At 31.6% G+C, this 21,521-nt stretch overlaps 1 protein-coding gene and 1 long non-coding RNA gene across 2 annotated transcripts in view; one reads left to right on the top strand and one right to left on the bottom strand.

Moving 5' to 3' along the window:
* The window catches only part of LOC135134434 (KH domain-containing, RNA-binding, signal transduction-associated protein 2-like), a 197,882-nt gene that overhangs the window by 20,595 nt on the left and 155,766 nt on the right, over positions 1–21,521 (top strand). The gene's annotated exons all lie outside the window — the stretch shown is intronic.
* LOC135134167 (uncharacterized) lies at positions 2,423–4,184 on the bottom strand. Its single transcript, XR_010281240.1, has 2 exons — positions 4,052–4,184; positions 2,423–2,594 (listed from the first exon to the last, which is right to left on the bottom strand). It is a non-coding gene; the product is annotated as an uncharacterized LOC135134167 (long non-coding RNA).

Raw genomic sequence — 21,521 nt, 5'->3', positions numbered from 1 at the left:
GACGTATTTTTTTAACAATTAACATTGACAGACATTTATTTTCTAACGTCTATCGATGTGTATCTCTCTAAAAATTGTTGCTCCACGTCACTATGACTTCGTAAGAGTCAAATTAAGAATTCGGGCATGTTTTCCAAGATTGTTTGCGGTGCCAAATTTAATGAATCGCCTGACTTCAAGATTTAAATATAAAGTATTTCTTCTTGTAACATATTTGGCTCGCGTTTCAAAATTCACTTTCAAACTCATGAATCGAGGACCATTTTCTTTTGGAAATTAATAAGATTTGAACCGCAAAATTAGCGAACACTGGCCAAGTGCATTTGGCAGCAAGCATTCGAATCGTTCTATTTTTCATGAGTACAGAGTAAAAACACAACAGAAATAATAATAATAATTGTTATTGTTTTAAATTTGTGTTAATTTTGGAAATTTCACTTTTAGTAATCATGTCTGCATTGCCGGGCTTTCTTAAAAAAGTTCTTGTTTTTTTTTTAAACTTACGCTTAGTTTTACTCTGGTGTGTACGTACGCACAAAATACTATCGACACGCAGAAAAAACTATTTATGAATTTGTTTACAAAACAGTAAATTCTACGCCTACAGCTAAAGTTACAAGGTTAATATGTTGCGTCAAAATAGAAAATAAAACAAATTTAACTCGTACATAACACGTTCAAACGTATAATACCACAATTTTTTCAGTACTTGTTACTATAGTAGCTGACAAAATTAATTGCACAGTCTGGCTCTACACTATTAGGCAATTGGAAAAACACGACTAGAAATTTCGTGTAGTGCGTATACCAGTGAGATTTTGATTAATTGTACTTGGTAAAATGACAAAAAAAACCTTCAATGATAGAACTGTCCTCTACATTGTACAGTTGCAACACATGAGTTTTTGAACAAATCGTTAAAAGTTACATTGTAATAGAAATAGAATATTCTATAATAGGGCTTTAAAATTGAAAAGCAAACCATGAATACAACAACTATAATAGGTGCTCGACATTGCCATACAAACTTCGACGAACCATCAGTTCGAGTGCACAAAGATTTCTTAGAGGGGTGTACCCTTAGTTGGACATAGTTGGAATGAGTAGGCGAATGGATTTACAACTACTAACTGCCTGTTGATTCAACCTTTCTTGTTATTTTTAGTTTGTTACAAATAAAAAAAATATAATAAAACTTGGCGACATTGTGCAAATCTTATTTTATTGATGGCAAGTGTGTAACTTGCTGTCCGAGATTTGTTTGTTTTTATTAAAGTAAAAATTTGATATTGAATTAAAATTCGTGTTGTCTGTATTATACAAATCACACACAAATATTCCTAACGGCAACTACGAGTATATTTCATGAAGATTAAAGTCACGACATAATTACCCAAGTTTATTATAACTGAAATTACATTTTGTTTTTGTTTGAACGAGTGGAAAGCACCCGTTAAGCTTACTCAAAAAGTACGGTGATAGTTAATTAAGCTGATGAATTTCTAAAATAATAGTTACTCTGTTTCTATTCATCGTAGCAAAGCAATGTTTTTAGAGCCATTATATATGACAGAACCATTTATACACGTCGTTCTTATTATATCACAATAATGAGTCTCTATTAATAGACGCCATACTCATGTACATATAAATCAATATTTAAACACATGAAATGAAAGATTCATTTCCTTGTTTAAATATTTAATAGCTTCTATGACAAGAAAAGCTCTCGCAAGTTTTAGGCAGGATAATATTTTACGAACTTGACGAGTTCTCCTACATTTTTTAGACATCAGGCTCTTCGTGGAGGTTTTAAACTGTGACATTAAATAAAACCCCTGATTAAAAAAAGTTATAAACCATAAAAAGATATATTAAAAGTCGTCTCTTATTGCGTAAGGAATCAGAATAAATTTACATTTTCCGAGAGAGGACCGCTGGAATCATAAATACAAACACGATTATTGAGACCTGTTTTTTAAATATAGAGGTTGAACCGAGATAAAACTTTTTCCATCATCTTTTGGAATTTGAGATCGCCTAACGTCATTGCATTATGAAGCACAGGCACGATATGGAGGAGTTTCTGTTGTGTGATACGTCTCTTTTTATAAATGTCGCAACGAAAATAATGACGTAGAAGCGTATGTTGTAATCTTGTTCCGAAGTTACGTTCTTCGCGTAAATAATCACTTTGGGGAATTACAAACCATTTCCATTACTGTGTATTGAAAATTTTGCTAGTTTCAAGTTCGAAAAGAAATATTTAATAATCTACATCTCTTTCGCTTCAAAATTGTCTACCCTTCCTTGTAAAAGTAAAAAAATATGAAAGGTGTTAATTAAGTAATAAGTAATGGTCACAGCATGACTCCTAAAAAGGGGAACTATTGTGAATTAAAAGATAGATCTGGTACAAATATAAATTCAAGAAAAATTTATTTAACAAAATTTTGAGATGAGTCCAGTATAAGAAGACAAAAAATTAAACGTCGAAATAACCTTGGTACATTGTTTTCTGAGATTATTCTCGGGTTAAAAGGGAATATTCCATTGCGAACAGGTTTTTGGTTAAGATTAATTGCCACATTGACCTGGAAAAACAATACGTTTAAATATTATTTTGGTTGTTTATGTTGAAACAACTGGTACAGATATATTTTCGTTTCAGAGTGGTTTGTGTGTTATATATTATCTTTCGTTCTAAATGATTCAGTTTTAAATATTATGTTATAATGACACCCAATATTATTGAGTAAATTAGTTACTAACACTCATTTGAGTTTAGTTACTAAGGTCGAGGAGCGGTAAAATATTTGTTTTCGTAGTTTTAGCAGAGATCGATATGTTCACAACTGCACTTCCTTTGGGTGAGGGTAAATTTTGGCATCAAATTGTCATCTGTGCTGACACAAGATTAGAAAGATTTCTAAAAAAAATAATTAACGAAAAATATTTGGAAGTTTTCATTACCAAAATATTGATTAATTATTTGTTATAGTAAAGGCAGATTTAAAATGTTTGTTGTTTGTTAAACAACTTTGAGACCTGTAGAACTGTTGAAACCGTGCTTTTCTAGTTGTAAACATTTGTTATTTATGGAAGTATTAAGTTTAATTTTGTAGAGTGAATAGAACTAAACAATTTATGAGGATTTAAGTGTAAAATACCTTCTATTCTAGTTTGATGGCGCTAAACAGAGCATTTAATGTCAAGTTAAATCGCTCTGGTATTTAACAAATATATAATTCTATTCTAGTGATTACAAAACATTGGATAGTAGAAGTTTAAACACAATTTTTGCATTAATGTAGTGTTCTGTTTACTTCTAAAGAGTTTTCAATTCGGATATTCATTTTCGTTTTGTTTCGGTAGTTTTTGACGTAACTAGGCACATAAAAGGAGACCATGAGGAGACCCAAAATTGAAAATTTAATGCAATGTATTTATAACAATGCACAAAATATTGTTTATAACTTACAAACTAAAAACACATTTTCTGTATCGTTTGTTGCAAAAAGTAGAACAGGGTCCAATGGACAACAATAATGAATAAAATTTGTCAAATATATATTTCAAATATATATTTATTCAAAAATATTCAAAGTATTTTCGTCTATTTCATTGTCGACTGTCATTATGACATTTGAAGCAAAAATTTGTTTCAGTGTGTTTTAAACATTTCACAATACATTTATAGGCTATGAAAAGTTTCATTTTGTAGAGATTTTACAATTTGCTTTTATTTTATATACATTTCAAACTACATATTAAACAGAATATAAAAGGCTCCACGTTATTAGCGAGATTTTATGGAAAACGGAACTGTAAATCATAAAACATAGCGTTGCTTTTTTAACAAAAAAAAGCCACTTTATTCATCACATCTGGATAAATCATCGCTTTGATCGCTGGAATTTATTGTGTACCGCCACAAATTATTACTAATTTGTAGAGTGGTTTTACATAGTTTACTGTGGCTGAGGTGTAAACCCTAGTTACCCAATTATTCCGAATCAATATTTCCATTGTGTACGTCCCAAAAACGAACCTCGTTTCGCTAATCTTCTATGCTGACGGAAATAATTAATTGGGATTCATCGAAAAGCTCCAAATCCCTGGGCTCATTCTATTTGTACCGTAGGATTCTCGTTTCTCATTCTTTAATGCAACGATCGTTGGTAATATTTTAATTGTCACTAAAGCGTCACTGAATCCGTCTCTAAGCTTTGACGATAGATTGACACTAGTTCACTATTCGTTAGAAACTGATTAGTGTTTTAACTTCTGCACTTACGTGGGATCTCAATTCAGAAGTTGAGCTGTTGGTGGTTCTGTCGGTTAACTTCAATATTAACAATTCAGGAGCTGTGATCCTTCATCTATCTTTCGTCAGATGTTGGTGGGAATTCATCATTGATTAGAACAGAGTGCATTATGTGATTAATTAAATATTACCGTGTCTTCATTGTTAGGAATGTAGGGTAGAGTTTTATTTATTTTCGTTTTACGTCCATTAACGTCTGTATTATTCAAACGTCTACCGGCGTCAAATAATTGTATAGTAGTAAACTATTCAATCTGTATAGTCTCGAAAGTTAAACATGTTTATTTGTATACATATATCAAACTAAAAAAATTCTGCTTCATTGCATAATCAATAATCCAATCAGTTTGTTTAAACTGAATGCTCGTTAGATAAAAAACTGAAAATTTGTTGTAAACACAAACTTAAGGCTTTATTGTGTTGTGAAATGAAATGGTGCGCTGTGTTTTCAGATGCATTTGATGAAAAAAACCAATATAAATTTACAGACGGAAACAGATTCCATTTGTTCAAATTAGATCTCATAATGATTTCTGGTGGTGATGGTAACAAAAGCCACAATCAGAAATTATTGTTGGCAATTAAGTTAATTAGTTCGATAAGTTGCCAAATTTACCAGAAAGGAAACAAACCTTCTCATTTTTATCACAAAAGGTTAAGGAGTAATTACAAAGAAGCCGTATCTGAAACAAATTCGAATTCTAGCTTTGGTGTTGAGACCTTTTTGAATTCACAGGTTTGAGTTCCCCGTTTCTGTCTGTTTGCCCCCATGGTCTCTCGTCGGTTGACGATTTTGCTATTTTATTATGTACATAATCACTGAAACTATTCAACCGATTACTTTAAAAATTTGAGCACTCTTTAACATTACCGTGTGTATAAAATTTGTACCGAATATTTCAGTTTCGCTTGGAATACACTGAACATGTTCATGCTTAACTAGAGTGCAGTTTAAAATCGATTTAAAAAGGTGTAACTAAAATAAAAGTGACAACGAAGCGACATAGGGTCAACTGGGAGATAACAAATTTTTAAGAGCTTTAAAAGAGTTTTTGATTTCACATTTGGTGTAGGTACATTGACTCTAAAAAAAAATTAACATCCCCATTTCACAGTATGACAGCCGGAAGTAGGGTGGGTTGTGGTTTTAAAACTGTTCGATAAATGTCGTCTCATGCTGTTGAATGTATTTTGTGAATTAACATAATTAATTAGGGTAAATGTCAGAAACATTAGTTTGAATTGGATAAACGTGACAAGCTTTTATAATGTTTAAATTCGTGAGTATTAAATCTCACGGAGTGCCATTACGTTTTAAGTTTTAAACTTATCAAGTAATGAACCAAGTAATATTTTCGGTAACAATTTTTAGTCTTAGTAAGATCATAAAAATGTTATTCCACGTATTTACACAGTGAAATTGGGTTCCAAATCTGAAACTATGCACTTGTTAAAAGTTAGTAAGAAGTTTTCCTGTATACAGTGTGCATTATTATTCATGGCCACTTTACTAAAATATCATCTCTACAAACATGGCATTTTACTTATTTTTTTTTGGAGACGTGCATATCGCATCTGTACGTATTAATTCTGTTTTTCTCAAAAGAATCATGACCAGTTTTTTTCTTTTGTATTCAGAATCAGAATTAATTAGTTCTGTGTACTTAATTATGAACCATTAAAATAGAGAACCTCTGGTCCTCTTTACAATATCAAAGCCACATTTTTTTTAATAAGTATACTGACTATCATTCCCAGTCCAGCAGTGAAATACCTAGATAAAATGTTAACTGAAACAGAATTGTATATTACAGTTTGCTGTGCTTTTCAACTTCTTTGTATTATATAAACTGTATTTTTTTTTTAAGAGAAAAAGACTGCACAATCTAGTATTGCAGCCTATGTATATAGATATATTATTTTTAAACTTCGTGCTTTAAACAGTTTAATTAAAATGCATGCAATTCACACCACACAGATGGTATTGATTCAGATCTGCAATTTAGGGAAACTTTCTGTTGCGTTGTGGGCGTGCTCGAGTATTCAAAACCTCACGTTCATGATCAGCAGATCTCATGGGTCGGAAAAGGTTAACATTTATAATTTACAACACTTTGTGTAAAACGGTTTAGCTATTTTCAAAGGATAATTTGACCACAGGACGGCTTAACTGATATTTAAATTGTTTTCTGTTGTCTGTAATATTTATTGTTCACAGACTCCTACTTCACGCACAGTTTGCACCTTTTCGAAGTTTCTACATGTTGACAGTGTCATTTTTACACTAAATTATTCTGGAACGAAATGCAGCTCCAAAGGATTTTAACAATAAAAAATTCGAAATATTGCTCTCTGGCAAATGAAAGAAAATAAATAGGCAGCAAATACAATTTTGCCCTTATCTAATTAACAAGGAAAATAACCTTCCTGAACTCAGAAAAAACAGCAATTTTTCGTGGTTATTATGACTCGCCTGCTCCACCACTGACCAAACCCTACATAAATTGGAGTGCCTTCAAGTAGAACACCTTATTGCATTAACAACACCTGTGATTCATAATCGCAATCGCTACCCGTCACAAGGGTCTCAGAATACCCTTTTCATCTAACGCCAACACATTCTGGCTCATATTACTGAAACCATCTCGTTGAGATGATGCTCTCGGAACAAAGACTATAAATTGGTCGTGCTTGTGGTTGTTTTAAGGAAACATTTGGCTAGTTGTTGAGCTAATTTTATTTTCAAATATTTGCCTTAGGCAGCAGAGTGGCGTTAAATTTTCCGGACTAAAAAGAGAAGCTGGATGATTTGTAAAGCATTTTCAAGCCACTGTTTGCACGCAGGGGTATTTATGTGAAGAGAAAAACAGATATTACATTTTTTTGTTGACAAGACGAATACAATATACGAATGACAGAATGTTTTATAAAATATTAAACATGAGGAATTACGTTTTTGTCGTTTGATGGAATCATACAATGTACGGTGTACGTTGGGGATTTCAGTTAACGGTCACATTCGTTTTTGAATGAAAAGAGTTGCATTGTGCCGACGAAGCGTACTGCCACGGCAATGATTTTACTGGTGCTGTTTAGTTTTAGATAAAAAATTTGGTTATATGGGGAAGAAAATACTCTCTGATACACAGTGACGAACGAAACTTTGCATTGTGTTAAAAATTCATCGAACGATCCACCAAATTTTGGTAGCATTTTAAAATTTGGGGTGAATGACAAACCACAGATTTCCAAACCCTGGAGGCAGACATTGCCAAAATATCCTTATTTAGAACTCTTCACTCATCCAGCTTCAAAAGTAAAAATACCCTTAATTAATGAAACATGGATGAGCTAAGGTACGAGTTGCAGTAGGACCTGAAAGCTTTAAAAGTCAAACTAAGACTGTAATTAAAGTAAAAGGGTTGAAGTACACACATTGTGGAAATTTTCTTCTTTGGGATTGAGTATTCTTGATCGAAAGCTAACTGGAATCAACAAACTCCACTTTACCCTTTTTCCTATTTTCAGTATAATCGTCCGCAACCTCCCCCAGTGTTTATTATTCACTGAACCTAACATATCTTTTACGAACAAACAACTTCTTAATTTCGGAATACGTAAAAGTCTTCAGTAAGTTCAGTTAAATATTTTTATGTATTGTGTATTTATTTATTTCTACATCAATATTGCATAATTTTTTAAATGACACTGGTGTAATACACAACTCTTGATTCATAAATGCTGGTAGTGTATACATTTCAGATAGTCACGATAGTTGGGAGGAGCTATTACAGGAAATGGCCTGGGTGTCATTTATCCAGTCATGACATCTATTTGCCCTCAATTTAGCGGGTAATTTGTTAACAAATTTAATGTGAACGATATCTGTTAGCAAACACTGTGTTCTTGTTGAAAGTTCCGTCGATCTAGACCCAGCAAATTTTGTGACAGATAATTGATTATGATTACGTACAAAAATAATAAGAGAAGTGGGATAGCCATAAATCTACTGCTACATTTATATGCATAGTATCCGAACTTTCTGGTGGTAGAGTGTCATATCTTTTATATGTGGAACTGGAAAAATGAAAAATGTTTGCCATAGCATAATGCTGCCAGAATTTATTTAACTCTATAATTTCAGGATTACATTTTTTTATTATTGTGTGCTGTTCTTGATTAAAAATTATTTTAGAGAAAAGTTATTATTACAAAAATTAATACATATCCTTTATATGAAAAAAAAAACCTTCTTAGAGGCAATTATAAAATATAGGATTTTTCATTAAAAATAAGAAAACGATTTGCAATGGGAGCGCAGATCTTTAATATGGATGTTTTAAATTATTTTCCCCTATGTACTCGAATACAATTTCATTTCAGGGTAAGTTTTTGCATGTACATACATCAAAACATTTCAGTAGTGCAGTTTACCGTAGCTGATAAGAAATAAGCAATCACCTATTTTTAGAAAGTTGGGACACACTGTATAGTTGTATACACATGCTGATGTCTGCTATCCAATTCCGTTCATTGTATCCATTCTTGGCACATCTCAGAACGTTGTAGTGAATTTGTAGCGCTAAATCGACACAACTGTATCGACGACCGTTTGATTAAATTTTGATCGTAAAATGATTTCATGTTGGTAAACTTTCTAAGTGTATGCGAACGGTGCAGAAGATAAAATGTGATTATCTTTTAAAACTATCGCATCGCTGCTATAGTTTCAGCAAACTTGTTTTCTGATTTGGTTGTAATTGTACGGAAAGAAACACTGCAATGTTTACGTTTGTAGGAAATTCGACAATGAAACCAGTTTGGTATTCTTTTCATAGGGGTTCCGGTAATATAACCGTCTCTTCCTTCTACACTAATGCATAAAATCGTAAAATAAAAAACTGTAGCATGGAATGCTTCCGCCAAGACAATAATAAAAGTAATAATAATTATCCAGATGAATCTCTTTCCAGACATAAAGTCTAAAATTTACGAGCTATGTGATACTGTTTTATTTTTATGTTTTTATATTCATTCGTAATTTCTAACACACGTTTACGTAACTAAACCTTCAACGTAACCAACTATAAATTTTATGTTAAGAGTCTTTGTTAAAAATAGTATCGAGTAATGTAATTGAAAATAAAGTTCGGTCTACCAGATTTAAATCTGTAGTAAGTATTCGAACTAAAGTTACCTAGAAATCTTTTAGAGTCAGCGGTCAAAAGTTAAATAACCCAATAAAGTTACATACTGGTATGAGAAATCTAATTTATAAAGACGTGCACTATCTTTGGAAACGTATCCAAAGATTTGACGGTTAGTGGATTAAAGCAATGCCAAATTGTTGACTCAACTTTTATAAACGCAAATGTTTGAGTAAGTTTTTTTAATTGCTGCAGGTAAAACTTCCACCTGTAGACTGTGATGAGTAAATTAGATTCGAAAGCTTAATTAGTGCATGGAAGCATCAGAGTTACGTTTTCAGTTGAACTTCATCTGAAGTGCATGTCTCCAGTATAAATGATGAAGCTTCTTTGATGACCGAGGTGTAAAATTTTAATTAATTTTAATTTAAATTCATAGTTTGGTAGTTTATTAAAAGTTAAATTTGCAGAACTTTTCTTCATTAAAAAATGATGTTCCAAATATTCCAGCTCACTTCCACCTGTCTACAGTGGACCTCCATAACTGAAGTCTTAAATTAGAGGTAAAGCGTCCTGTAACGCAGGCTGTGGTTTTAGGACGATATCAAAACAATGAGTTTGGCGCGTAAAATTTTCAGTTCGCTTAATAATGAGGGTAACGTTAATTATAGACCCTAAAAATGATTTACTTTGATGTGATACAATAATGTTTAAGGCTATGACCCGACTAAGGAAGTAACATGTTCTATTAATGAAGTCACGTTGGCTACTTTTAGATTTGAGTTTTTAGATTAAATTTCCTGGTTGTTTGTTGTATCGTCAAATTTCATGAAAATATCATCCGCAGACTGTATCTACTTTATAGGGATATTAATTTTCAAAGCAAAACCTGAAGTGGAATAAACGTGCAGTCTTCACGAGCCTTTTCTAACATAAAACCTTTATTAAAAAAAGAAAACTCAGGCCCATTTTCTGCTAAGATGTTCTTCAGTGGCGTCTCGAATCCTCACCATGGAACGGAATGAAATAAAACAACTGTTTTTTTCTACGGCGCCTGTTATTTTTTTATGTATCTATGAAAAATACATACAGATCGGATTCAACAGAGACGACTTGAGTCGAGAAGGACTTAAATTAACTGAAATATAACCCGTTAACCTAAGGCTTAAGATGCTTTGTGATTTGATTATAATAGACCCTTAGTTGGAAATCCAATCTTATTCCTCATCCACAATTGTTCTCTGTAATGAGTACTTGAAGGTATGAAGGATTACCATTAGTCACTACTCTTACTAACTCAACTTAGAACAATAAGTGTTCTCTAATGGGTCTTGCGCCCCCACACATAATGTAATGCAATCCTCAGTTCCCGAAAACTAAGTTTGGGTCATTATCCAATTTTACTTGAATGATGAAATTCGTCAAATGAATAATCCCACAATTTTTTCCATATATCACTACCAGCTACCATTTCTCTTAAAACAGTAAATGCAGCCAGGGCATGAGTTAGAAAGCAATTACAGAGTCGGACTGTTTATTTTCTGGAGCTTATACTCATTTCAGAACTTTGCTTATAAACACGAAGAAAAAGTTTTCGAGAAATTTATGGTTTGCGGAATATTTCCTAAGCGAGTGCATTATTCGAAAGTTTCACGAATGTGCAAACCTGCAGTCACATAATTAAACTGGAAGGAAATATTCACCTCTACGTTTAATTAAACTTAATATCGATTAAACATTTATTCACACTTGAATTTAAAAAGTTAGTTTTAAAGTGATCAACTGATCAACTTCGAGAATTCATTTAGGTGGCAACTGTGCAGTAAGTAAAGCTTCAGACTCAGATAGAACAATTACAGTCCTATTGACTATGTTTAAACAGTAACACCTTTTCTCATTTTGCAGATTTGTTTGCCTACATATAGAGTAAACGAGGGAGAAGTTGTCAACGAGACTCGTGTATTTATGCTGTTTGAAGTGAATATGCACACTTTACTAAAAAATTCGTGAAAATTAATTCTGAATAACAGGATGTTTGTCATAAACTGAAGTAAAAGTGGTGAAATGATGATAATTCTTGGATTTTCAAAACACTTACGTTCTTAAATTATCTTAATTAGGGAAATGAATGGGCCTCGAAATGACTGAAATACTTGTTTCTGGAGACGAAAATTTATTTGGCAATTGCCTGAACAGTGGCATTTAAGTTTCGCAAAAATAGAGATACAAATTATCTCAATCGTGGATCATTTTCATGATTATAAATCAGTTCAGAACGGTTTTATGGCTAGTAATCAAATAGTACTATTTTATTTAATTGTAATCAATAAATTCGCACACCAGTTTTTGCAGGCAAATAACTAACAATAAATTATTACCTCAGTTTCTGTATTTCACTCGTACCCATTTTCATTATTTTCACATTCACTACCAACAAAAAAATTCATGCAACCTGGCTAATTTGTACGAGCGAACCAAAAATTTTCGTGTTGGTGAAAATATACACCAACTAATTAACGTTATTTTTTTTCAATTTGGTCAAAAAATTAAAAGTTGAAATGAATGTAGTTGCAGCTGGCGAAAAATATTCTTTTAAAATAGGAACTAATATAATTTATGCATTATTTGCTTAATTTCCTCATTGTGTTGGATTTGCCGTTACCATATATTCTACTTATCACTAGTTATGATTCATTACGCAATTATATTTTATCTGTACCAATAAATTTGTTAATGGATTTGATATGCATGTATAGCCTAGTGTGAATAGATTTTTTGTTTTTTTTTGTCCTGAGGATTCGGCCTGTTTTGTGTTCAGTGAAGTATTTACCGAAACAAAAATCAACACGCAAAAAATTATTCGCTGGAAACAAAATTAGATTATTTTCATTCGCGTCGACTCTGCGTCAACTACGAAATTGTTTACACAGTTTCAATTTTCATTTAATGGTACTTGCAATGTATAGTTGTGTTATGAGATTGAAGATTGCGGTACGCAATAAAGACATTTACTTTGGGTTGCATACAACATTTTCTAAAATGCCTTCGCACGTTACTGTCATGTGTTGTATTTTTTGCAGTTTTTTGTACACAGAGTTTTTTTTGTTCTTGGGGCGCAACATACAACTTAGTTAAAAAACACATATGTGTTTGTGCCTGATTTCTTCTCAAGCTGTTTTATTTTTGAAATTATTTTCAATTGCAATAGTTAAAAAAATCGCAGAAGAATTATTTTTGCAATCTGTGTTGCAGTTTCTTTTGATAGATAAACAAACGTACGCGCTTTATTCTAATAACAATAAAATTGAAATTCAAGATAAGAGTATTTATAAAAAAAGTCCAAAATATTGTAATTCTTAAATAGATGTATCGGATTTTTACAAACAACAGGAATTTTTTAGTTTCAAGTAAAACAATTTTTTGCATAATTAATCTTGATTATAACGCTAAATCTAAACTATTCGTCTTAAATAAATTTTCGTTAGTTGGTTGTAAATCTATATTGTATTGAACGTATCAGATTTATTACAAAAAAAGAAATTTAAAAAAACGATATATAGCTAGTTGTAAGGATTTAAGTGCAGAATTTAGTTCTGAATCCTATGGGAAGGAAGAACCATTTCAACGATTTATTGCAATTAACTGGAAGTCAAGAAATACCTTAACCTCAGTATATTAATATAGACGATCTTCAAAATAAGCATCAAACCGTAATACAAATTCAATTAGCCATCCTATAAGAGGCTTGACTGACTAAGATTTAGTCGTAAGGATGCCCCCTATTCAATTTTGGGTCTCTTTATAAAAAAGCAACCCGTTCTACATCAAAGGCCCTAAATTAAATGTAAATTATAATGTTTCGACGTTTTCCAATCCAGGATCAGGCGTTCTTAAACGTGAGATTTCGGATATTTGAGAAGGTTGTCAAGCCAGGAAAGTTTTCATTGCGTTGTAAATTAAAATATTATCGAGTATACGTTTTGTGTAATGCAAATATTTTTGTAATTTTTAAAGAAAGTCTTTTAAACAGATTTGTGCAGAATTTTAAAAATTATTGTAAATTTTTATCTAAATTGATTTCTTTGTTATTCTTGTTGTTCAATTATATGGAAATGTCAGAACCGGTGACAATAAAACTGTTAAACTTGTGCAATTTTCCGTATGTTTAAGAAAATAGTCACTTCTTCAAGTTTGTTAGGATCTCGTTGAACAAATATTTAAACTTTTCAAAATTAGTTAACAGTTTTAATTACAACTGATGCAAGTATATAATTGGACGTTAATTACTTTACTGAGTTTCCAAGAATGTTTAACAGGTTCCTGTTGGATTTAAATAAATGAATGAATTAGTTAATTAAATGGAATTTTATCTGCTTATCTAGAGTTTCATGTGAGTGACAAATCAAATTCGAATACTAAATAGAGTATAAACCGAACATGAAAAATGCTTTAAAATAAAAAGACAAATATGCCTAAAAATAATAATGTTTGTTTTGTTGACGCTCAGATATTTTATCTCGCAAAAACAACAAATTAAAATAAAATAGACGCGTTTGTAACTGGCTTTGAAATATAATAAAAAGGGGTTTAGTTTATTGAAAGCAAATTATAAACTAATCGCCTGATTAAATTAAAAACGCTTCTATAAACAGGCTCTGACTAAATTAAAAATTTTATAATATGATAAACAATATACCAAAACAGAGTTTTTGAAACACTGTATTTTAAGAAAACACAATTATGTAAATCTAATTTTCTAATTTAATTAAAATTTAGCTGCTGTGTTGTTAATAATTCATTCTCCGAGATAAGCAAAATAATGTGAACTCCATAAACACAAGCCAAGATTACTCATAATTTTAACCGTTGTAGGCTGAGAAGCGGTCCACAAACAAGCAGCACATTCCGCCCTTCTATCGAATAATTTGTAGCTTCGCCCACTCTCGGACTCACTACTATTTCGAGATTCTCACTATAATAATAATTATTATTCCGAAACCTGTGTACTATCTTTGCTTCAAATTTTAACAGCAACCAGTCAACTAATTGATTTTAATTATTGCTGTTATTATTCTATTAAAAATAGAATTTGTGTCTACTTTGAACTGATTCATTTGTTGTGGAAGGATTCCATGCAGAAAAATCCAGCATGTGCTGTCAATTGCATTCCCATTTCAAACAAATAATACAGTTGATGCAGATTCGGGTGCGTTTCCGTTCGTATTGTTAAATAAATGTTTCTATGCAGCGTCGATTTTTGTATGTTACACTAAAGTTAAATTATTCAAATTATTAAGGGTCGGATAGGTAAAATGGTCCGGTAATACAGGATTATAAAGATTTACCGACGTACAAAAAATGCTTTTCCTGTGATTAGGTAGCACGCATGTAATTAAAAACATCCAGCTAAAAGACAGTTTTCCGTTGATAAATGACTAAATCAGAATCTCCATTAATTTTTTGCCGTGCACTCCTAAGGCTACGTTTCGGGATCGTGCTATTTGTCTGTTAATACAACATTTAAATTTAGTAAGGGTTTTTGTTCTGCAAAAACCTGAAAAATGACCGAAATTGTATTCATGAAAATGTGCTTCGGAGCGTGTCTATTAATCTTTTTTTACAAATACCTGGAATGCGAACTTGAATACTGAAAAACGTTTCCACTGTGTTCTACCCGCAGCTTTGCATTTTTACGATATTCTTAACAGACAAACAGTTTTAACGACGTAATTATTCAACACGTGTTTGGCAAAGGATTGGACATCACCGGAAGTAGTGATAAATTATTATTTTCATTGTGAACCTGCAAATGTAATGAAACTATTATGTTTTTAGTTAGCCTTGATTTGAATTTTCCGTGTCTATTTTTAATTTTACTTTAAATTTAGAAGCGATTGTGCAAGTATTTTCTGATTTAAGTATGTGGTTTTTGGGATCACATTTTACAGTATTATAAAAACGGAATTCGACAACTTCAAAGGCAATTCCAGTTCAAAGGCTTTTAATAGAAAGCACCTTTCGGAAATCAGAGATCTCAGTTAAATTCCAGAGAATTACTTAAAATGAACGGAATGAGGTTAAATTTATTATTTGATTGCAATTTTTGGGTTCGTTCCTTCAAATTGAAAAACACCTGGCAAAAAATATACCCTTTTTGAGCTTAAACATTTGAATAGTTTTTGTTTGTCTTTCGAAAGGTAGACGTAATTTTATATTAAAGATGTACAATTCTTGAGTTGAATTTTGTGCTGCGAACTATGATTTTATGAAAAATTCTACGAGATTAGGTAATACCTAAAATATTCTTCACGTATTAAGTATTTAAAGGACATTCGAGTTTTACCGCGATATTATGGTTCTAAATTTAAACATCCCTTGCTTTTTTTTTTCAATTCTTGCAAATGTATCGTCACATGGGGTGATTATTTTTGCTAAACATTGGTCTATAGCTATTTAAACACAACTGAGAGCGTCTTCTTGAATAAAGTTTTATTTACTGATTTTAGATATTGATACATTTATGGACTTTAAAATGTGGTGTAATGTAACACAATCATTGTTACTTTGTGTTAAGAATTTATGAGAAATTACTTGTACCTGAAATAACAGAAAACAATAGTGATATCGAGGGTTGAACTCGAAACCTTTTACATTCAAAGCGGAACGCTTTACCGCTATTTTATTTATAAAGACTTTGATATTATGATATTTATAAAGCAACTCTCCCCCTACAATAATGGAAGAATAAAACCATAATAAATATACATTTAATGAATTTCGTGTAATCAATATCTGTATTACTAAAATTTATTTTGTTTATTTTATAAATTTTATTTTGTTACGATTAGGCGAGTGCTAAAAATTAAAAAAGAAGTTAATTATTAAACCACTCAGAAATTTTTGGTGTTTGTTATTTAGTTCTGATGATGGCCCCAGTTGGTACCGAAACATGTTACCTTCACTCCATAATTACACCTTAGCTTCTGTGGCGTTGACTTCGTTTGTGCCATATTTTTGAAATTATACCTATTGTTACGATTAAAAAAAACAGAATAATCGCAATTATTTATAAATTATGCCGAAAGACCGTTTGTGGTGTGAAAACACTGATATATGAAGTACTTGACCATTTGTGAGGTTGGCAAAAACATTTTTTGAATGTTCTGATAACAATATCTTACACCCAAAATCAACAGGTGGAGTAATGTGGCTTGAATATCAGGTGCTGGCTATTGTTTTGGTTAAATTTAGTGTCTTTCAACTAGATATGCCTTGCTAACTTTGCATGAAGAACGTAAGATAAGACCGACAATTTAATGCACTCTTCCAAGTATGGCTCTTCTTGCTATTTAATAAATGGAAACTGAAAGAAAAATCTCTTGAATTAAATACTGTACGAACGCTATATTTTACTTTTGTTATCACAACTCCGCAAGTCTACTTAACCGTGGTTATTACGTTTTCGACTTATAAATACGGATTTATTTTCCCGCATTGTTCCAGTTTTCAGTTCAACCTGAACTGCTTTATGCAGCTGATATTTAAAAAAATCCAAGTTAATTAGTTAATTCATTACAACACATCAAAAAGACTCCATTTGAAAATTAATGAAACATTTTCCACAAAAATGTTTCGAATGGCATTTAGAACAGCCAGATTTTTTATTTCATTGTTGCATTCCAGTCGAACGAAGTAAAGCACGTTGTTTTAAAATTAGATAAATAAGCTAAAAATATTTAATTTTAAAGCTGGTCTTTCTTTGGTCGCAAATAAAGTAAGAAGAAAGAATCCATAAGCAATTTACCACAATGTACTTATTTGTTTACTTTTACTTTTATGCAGAACTATAGAGTGTCGGTAAGAATTTTTCTTCTAAAAGAAGCGATAATAATAATAATAAAAAATCTGTTAATGAAGCAACTATTTGTAGAGCCACTGACATCAATTACATTACAACGAGTTGACAAAGAATTTGTTGTTAAAGCCTCGTTGATATGGGTAAAGGGCAACGTGTAATAAAGGAGCTAGTGGACTGGTAGCCAGCCACTCTACTTAGCTAATTTATAGGCATTATAAATTGGTATGCAAAGCCTATAGCTACCACCTTTAATTCACTGCCCTGATTACTCTGTATTAAGTGAGAACATTCACTCCATTTTTAATTCTTATCGGCAATATTTAACACTGTATTAGCAAGAAACTGATCCATTATTTTGTTAATCGTTTTCTTAGATAACAATGGAGGCAACAATAGTGGTATGTAAAACTGCTCGAATCAGTTTTCGTCGTTTTTTTGTTGAAGTTAAACAAAGATAAAAAATTGACTATCATTATTTTCGTATCAAATGCATATTTTTATACTGCTACATAAAAACAAGGATGACATTTTAAAACTGGCCTTTCCGGTAATAAAACCGCAATTAATGGACGTAATGTGTATGCTGAATGCTGATTAATTTATGGAATGGATATAATGCACCGAAAATACTAATTTTCATATAATATGCAATATGTTTGCTGTACGTTTTGATTTTCAATTACACTAATTGTATATTTGATATTAACGCACATTCGAAATAAATTCACTTTTTGTCAAAACTGTCGAAGCCGTATTTAGTGTCACCATAGATCTAGTTCGTACCGCAATTTCTGTTATTGGCAAAGTTTAAACAGTACACGAGGTCACAAAAACGTTGCTCCCCGGATCTAATATTCGGCTGACTTACCGGAGTTTTGTCAGAGTGATGTGGAACGTGATTGAGCGAATCGGTAAGTTTAAAGTAACTATAAGCCAAGTTTTATTGACAAATACATGTCAAGTGTGCGAATTTATGAAACTTATTTACAAGAGTATTGTGTGAGACGTGAGCGGGAAAATCAATGCCTGAGCACGCTACAAGGAACCTTGACTATAAATGCACTTTTGGTGTTAGCAAAGGACGAATACGTTCCTGCTATATGGTGCTACATATTTATATGTTAATAGTATTTCAACAGGAAAGCTGAATTCTATGAAATATAGGAATTATCGTACCTATGTATACCGTTCTATACGCTATTTGCCCTAATAATGCGACGCAGTCGGCGTATGTTAGTTACACAAATAATAATTCGCTGGTAATATGTAGATTCTCCTACAGAGGTGTCCTTTTATAGAAAATCAATGAAATTAATGACCGAATGTGGTGGAGGTAAAGATTGAACGTGCTCAATATGCTGTTATCTGTTACTATCGCAGCAACCATTAATGAACCTTGTGGAATTCCAGAACTATAGAGGTAAATTTTCATTGAGACGGTCTGCTGCATGATTTTACAGTAAAATAAATACAATACGTTATTACAAAAGAAAAATATGTAACTGTATTTTGGTTGTCGAACATTTCAATTAAATTCATTTCCGACGGAATGTTACGATGCGTTAAATCAACACTGATGGCAGATAATCTGCCGCCCCCGATGACGAGTAGATGGGAGACGAGTTAAATTGAGAACTTTTATTCGTGTTAATAACTATCACAACTGAATATACTTTATGCAAAGTTATAATGGAAGTTGTATCAGGACCGCATATATACGACTACAATATCCAGGTAATCAGGATAACAACAAAAGTTTCCAATAATAAACTCCATCGATTTAAATTCAAATTCAATTTCTCTCTCAGTTAGGTATAAATTAAAGATAATATGAAAAGTTCGCTGCAATCTATACTTCCTTGAAAAATATTTCCATCGAGAAGGATGCTTTTCAGTTCGAAAGAGAGTATTTATCTTGAAATTAAGAGCAAGAGAGGTTTCGACCAAATCAAAGGAAATCCCAGACTAAAATTTCCACCAAAAGTCAATGTACACATATCTGGCACCTCCTAGACGACGGCGACGAGAGCAGAAGTTTCCTCATAAATCACAAAAACACTTAAACATTTATTATGAAAGCGGAATGGCTGTTTTATCATTGTTTCACGTTTCTCTTGTTGTGATTTAACTCATCGCGAGACATAAAGAAAGACAAAGAAAATTTCTAGTACCTTTTCCACCCACGCGTGCGTCAGCAGAGAAAAATAGAATGAATGAACATGAACTAGAGCAGCACCTCCGTAGTGTTGCGCTGCGTTTACAATTAACTAACAATGGCACAATGCCTTGGGAAAATTGTACTCGCTGGAGGAAACGAGTAAATTTTATTTCGCCATAAATTATCACCGGTAGATACCTACACATTTTATTAAAATGGGAAGATTTGTCATTTTCACTAACGTACGGTTCTCACATTATTCACGAACACGGGGATTATTTTCCGTTACGAGTTTTAATATTTTCGGCTTTTATTGTTAATGAAGATGTGATGATTGCGTATATTATTATTTAATACACACCCTTCGAAAAAATTGAATAGACTAAAAAAAAATGTAGCTTTGATACAAATGTTTACGATTTTCCATGGTTGCAATTTTTAAGCAAGCTGGTTTTTTGTTTATAAATATTTACAACGTAAAAACTGTGACATGTACGAATATTGACAATTCGAAAATAAAACAAGACGAAACCTCGGAATGAACTATCTTGTATCTATTTCAATTTTGGGACTTTTAAATACTTCGACTTTTCGTGTTTTTGATTTTTTACTTAATCGAATTTTCAATTTTCGGTTTTCTTTCGATTTTTCGCCTTCTTGTTTTCAAATCGTCACATTTTATACCAATATACGAGCACTGGTTTATGGAGGACGCCGGGGTCGAAAATTTTAGAATACAGTAAAGTTGCACCCGTCATAATAACATCGACTTACCCAAAATAATATTCAGAACGTTCTGCTGCATTATAGCAATATAATTATATAAACATAAACAATTGAAGTTAAGCATGTACTGATAATATATTTTTACTTCAGAGGCAAGGGAAGATCTGTCTAAATAACTTTAGACCAATTTTGAGTTTAAAAGAGAAAGTCTTGCAGGCGCCTGGTATTTTTTTTAATATAAAAAAATCTTCGGGGCCTCCTGTGTTTTGTTTTTTATTCACAGTTTTTTGTTTGGAGAGAATTTTACAGAATCTTAGGCGCTCCTAGCGTCTGTTTTTAAAATATGTGATGTTTCGTTTTTGAAGGAGGAATCAAAATATTGTCAAAACTGAAAAATTGAAAAATCAAGAATTTTAAGAAACTAAAAAATCCAAAAATCGAATAGATGAAAATGTTGAAAAATGTAAGATTTAAAAACTCGTAAAATTTTGAAAAATCGTGTAAGTAAAAAATCAAAAAAACAGAAACTCGAAAAATCCAAAAATTTAAAATTCGAAATCTTGCAAAATCTTTAAACTTAAAGGGAGAAATCGAAAAATACAAAAATTTAGAACAAAAATTGAAAAATTTAAAAATCTAAAAATTTAAACACATAAATTCCAAAACTGAAACGTCAAAAAATTGGAAACTCGAATTATTGAAAAGACTAATAATAGAAAAATTGAAAAATCGGGATCGAAATTGAAAAATTGAAAAAACGCGAAATGGAAACGTCAAAAGATCGATAAGTCGAGAACTCGAAAAATCTAAAAATCACAAGGCAAAAAATCCAAAGAAAATTTAAAAAGTCTAAAAATTGAAAATTTACAAAATCGAGAATCAAAACATCAACGAATCGAAAAATCAAAAAATTGAAACATCGAATAATGTAATATTTAAGAGGTCGCAAAATTTTGAAAAATCGAATAAGAAAAAAATAAAAAAAAAACAGAAAGTCGAAAAATCTAAAAATTTTAAAATCAAAATACATATTGAAAAATCCCAAAACCTAAACACTGAAAATTTGAGAAATCGAAAAATTGAGAAATCGAGAAATCGGAAAGCCGACAAATAGAAAAGTCGGAAAATTAAAAAATCCGTCAATCGAGAAATTGAGAAATTGGAATATCCAAAAATTTAGAAACCCCAAAAATTGAAAGATCGAGAAGTCGAGAAAAATTGAGAAATGGAAGCGGTTAAAAATCGAAAAATGGGAAAATTTAAAATTCAAAAATTTAAACTTAAAAGAGCCGATATATTGAAAAA

This window comes from Zophobas morio, unplaced genomic scaffold (assembly GCF_036711695.1).
Source record: "Zophobas morio isolate AGI-343-1 ecotype UQ-CSIRO unplaced genomic scaffold, CSIRO_AGI_Zmor_V1 ptg000023l, whole genome shotgun sequence".
NCBI lineage: Eukaryota > Metazoa > Arthropoda > Insecta > Coleoptera > Tenebrionidae > Zophobas > Zophobas morio.
Note: the sequence above shows the minus strand (reverse complement) of the source record. Positions and strands in the feature narration are given on the sequence as shown.